Consider the following 4,253-nt stretch of genomic DNA (forward strand, 5'->3'; position numbering starts at 1 on the left):
TCCAGGAAAAAGTAGCACCTTAAGGCTCCTCGGGCATCGATTCCACAGTGAGGATGAGGTGCCTGATTCTGGACTGAAGGTAGGTTGTGATGACAAGGCAGACCGTGAAGACCTTGACGGCTGAGGACAGGAGGCATCGGGGGCGGGAAAGAACCCAAACAGGCAGGCTGTTCGGACACTGCGAGGTTACCTTAAGACAGATCTTTTGCTCCGAGGATGATGATCCGTCACTCTTTCACCTTCTTTGTCTATAAACCTGGGACGTGTCCCCTGTACCCTCACAACCCACGCCTGCCAGTGAGGACATAACCCAGCAGTCACTCTGTCCCCACCGAGGACCACACCCTCATTATGGCTTGGGGAAGCCTAGTAAGTCAAGCCAGCAGAACATCCATTTACGGCCCTTTCCGCTCATTTCTGTGGCATGTGGTTCGGACGGGGAGCGAGGAACTTCTATCTGGGTCCAGCTGTCTAAACATCCGGAAGCTTGTTGAAGGACCAGAGTCATCGCTGTTCTGCTGAGTCAGGATTTACACCAGGCATGTTCAACCTGGGCCCACAGGCCGCATGTGGCCCAGGACAGTTGCAAAATCTTTTAGCATCGTGTGTTTTGTAGCGTTTATTTTCTTCGTGACCCCATGTGTAGTTCCATTTTTGAAGTTCACAGTCACGCCTTGTTCATGACATCGCTTGCTGGCAGCACGTACGCTTGTGACCTGCTGTGTTCAATGATAATGCGTGCAAAGAACAAATTTTGAACATACATTTCTGACGAGCACCTTGAGAACTTACTGTGAACTGCAACCACGTCCGTTGAGCCAGACATGGATAGATTCATTTTACTAAGACAAAGTCAAATTTCCCCCACTAGTTTTATATTGTTCTCATTTTTCCTAAACTTTATAATAAAAAATACAAAAAAATAAAAGAAGTCTTACGTTCTGTATCCACTAACTATATTACATAATTTATGTGTGACCTAAGACAATTCTTCTTTACTCTATGTAGCCCAGAGAAACCAAAAATTTGGACACCCCTGGACACCATTTTCTCCACTGAGGTGACCAGGCCAGTGCAGAACAAGGGTCAGCATGGCTGTAGACCTTCCTGTGTGTGCAATAGGCCCAGGGCTGCCTTTAAGTCCGTTTCTCCCACCGCCTGCTGTGTGACCTTGGGTAACTGACCCAACCTCCCTGTGTGGCAGTTCCATGATGTATGGACTGTAATATTCTCTAAGACAAGACTGGCAACATATTGAAGCTGAATTAATCCAGCTGATGGAGAAGTGAGGGCTCAACAGAATCTTCTGTCTCATTTATGTATGCTTGAAAGTTTTCATAATAAAGAAAATAAAAAGAAAAATAAAGAATGGTCCCTGATAATAATACAGCATGATAGTGAGGAAGGAATTCAATTAGATTTATCACAGGGCCTGGATACCGTAAGTGTGTAATAAATATTAGTAATTGCCAGTGATACTAGAGGTCATTAAGACTGAGAACTAGATTTGGAGGCAAAATCTGCCAAATAGGTTGTAATTTAAGTTAGTCTGGTCCTCAAGGTGGAGTCAATGGATCTATGAACATCACTATGTATTATAGTACCTTGAAATCGAGATGTTATAAATTGGACATCGGGGTTTGGAGAAGGGGAGGGTCAAGGCTGAGTCCTCAGAGAATCACTCTCATGTTCCTGGGGTTAGTCCCGTAATACTCCGAGGACTGGGAGGCCTACATGCTAAGACACGCTCTGTTTGCCACCAGCTCTTGGTTCCAAAGTCTCTTGGAATGAATTTGAGCATTTGAGCTGATTGCTGGAATTCGCTAGAATTGGCTGTTTGTTTTTTTTTTTTTTTTCTTTTGAGTCGAGGTCTCACTCTGTCACCCAGGCTGAAGTGCAGTGACTCGATCACGGTTCACCGCAGCCTCAACCTCTGGGGCTCAAGCGATCCTTCCGCTTTAGCCTTCTGAGTATCTGGGACTACAGGCATGCGTCACCACACCCAGCTAATTTTTTTTTTTTTTTGGTAGAGATGAGGTCTCGCTATGTTGCTGAGGCTGATCTTGAACTCCTGGGCTCAAGCAATCTTCCCACCTCAGCCTCCCCAAGTGTTGAAATTACGGGTGTGACCCACTGCTCTTGGCCCTGAGTCATTCAGGAGCAGCAGTGCTTGTCTCTGAGCCCCTTGATATTAGTTATTCATCTACACTTCTCCCTCTCAAATAGCTTTTCCCTTCTTTCCATGCTTGACATATAAGAATGCCATCCCTGGGGGTGCGGGGCTGTCTGGACTGCTGTCCGATGCTGTCATGGCCCAATGCCGTCACCAACACAGTCGTTGGCTCTGGGAGGTGATACATAGATCTTACTTGAATGAAGGACTGAGGAAGTATGTGGAAGAAACCACTTGCCTCACAGCTGCTGACTCAGTGGATTTGGTACGGGGCCTGAGAATCTGCATTCCTCCCAAGTTCCTCGGTGATGCAGATACGACTGGTCCATGGACCACACTTTGAGAACCCTGCTGGCCTAGCCCAAGAGTGTGTTTACAGGGGTCTGGAGTCCAGGGTTCAAGAGTTCCACTGCAGAAGTACCACCCTACAGAGAAAACACTGACTTAAAGAAATGGTCACAGCGTTACCCTTCTACCCATGCATATCTGACAGCAGGATGGTAACCATGAGTCATTTTTCCAAACCTTCGAGAACAAAGTTTCTTTCCTTCAGCCCAAGCTGCATTTTTCTACCCAATGAGGCCCTTTGATCTGCCGCCCCAGGCCACTGACTGCAGCCCTGTGTGTGTCAACAAAGTGACCAACTTGTATACTTAATCCTGAATTGTACCCCATATCTTTAAAATAAAATATTTTTAAAAAGACAAAAAAAAAAGAGGTTTATTTCTCCTCAGGTGCAGGGAAGGAAGCCCAGAGGGGTGGGTCCAGCCACCTGTGGGAAAAGCGGCCTCTGTGTCTCCCTAAATACCACCATCTTCCAGAAAGCATGGCTGGGGGAGTTCTTGGACCCCAACTATGATAGAGACAGATGAGTGTATACCCGAGTGTGGAGTATACATACCATGGAATATTCCTCAGCCTGAAAAAGGAAGGAATTTGGACACACTCTACAACAAGAATGAACCTTGTGGGCATTACGCTAAGTGAAACAAGCCGGACACAAAGGGATGAATATGGTACCATGGGCTGTCACTATCACAGCGACAGAAAGTGGGATGGTGGTTGCCAGGGCTGGCAGAGGGGCGATGGGGAGTTCATGTTTCACGGGGGCACAGTTTTGGTTTGGGGTAACGAACAAATTCTGGAGACATGGTGGCAATGGCTGCACAACAGTGAGAATGGACTCGGTACCCCGAACTGTGTACGTTCCACGGTGAACACGGGGGATTTTCTGTTGCGAGTATTTCACCGTATTTTTTAAAAAGACAGTAGAAACTCACCCTTCATTTTCCTTTTAAATGTTCTCCATGTTTACAATACCCCTCAGGTCAGACAAGAAAACAGACAAATGATCTGGAGGTAATCACTGTGTTATTGCATTTTTGTTTTCTGTGATTCTTAAAGACAGAAAAGGTGGAATCTGCCAGAAAAGATTTCTGAGGCTAAACCTGCTAGTAAAGCCACACACACACACACACACACACACGCGCGCGCGCGCGCGCGCGCGCACGCACGCACACACCTGACCAGTGTTCTGCCCAGCTTTGCTTCCCCACAGAAGTGGTCTGTGCTCCCAGCTCTGTGGTTTCCAAAGTGCCATGCCAGGACCAGCAACCTTAACACCTCAGCCTCACTCCAGATTTGTCAGCAATGCAAATTCTCCAGCCGGGGGAGTGGGGTGGCTCATGTCAGTTGAGGCAGGAAGATAGCCCAAGCTCAGGAGTTCGAGACCAGCCTGGGTGACACGGTGAGACCCTGTCTCTAGGACAAAAAAAAAAGAAGAAGAAGGAAGGAGGAAGGAGGAAGGAGAAGAAGAGGAGGCGGAGAGGAGGAGACGCAGCACGGCGCGGTAGTGCGGGCCTGTGATCCCAGCTACTCGGGAGGCTGAGGTGGGAGGATCGCTTGAGCCCAGGAGCTGGAGGCTGCAGTGAGCCGTGATCACACCACGGCCCTCCGGCCTGGGTGACAGAGTGAGACCTCCTCCCGGAGAAAGGAAGGAAGGAAGAAGGGAGGGAGAGGGGGAGGCAGGAAGAAGGAAAGGGGAAAGAGGGGTCCGGGCCCAGTCCGACCCCGCAGCCAA

Source organism: Carlito syrichta, unplaced genomic scaffold (assembly GCF_000164805.1).
Source record: "Carlito syrichta isolate Samal-C Ts95f unplaced genomic scaffold, Tarsius_syrichta-2.0.1 Scaffold313642, whole genome shotgun sequence".
NCBI classification, from domain to species: domain Eukaryota; kingdom Metazoa; phylum Chordata; class Mammalia; order Primates; family Tarsiidae; genus Carlito; species Carlito syrichta.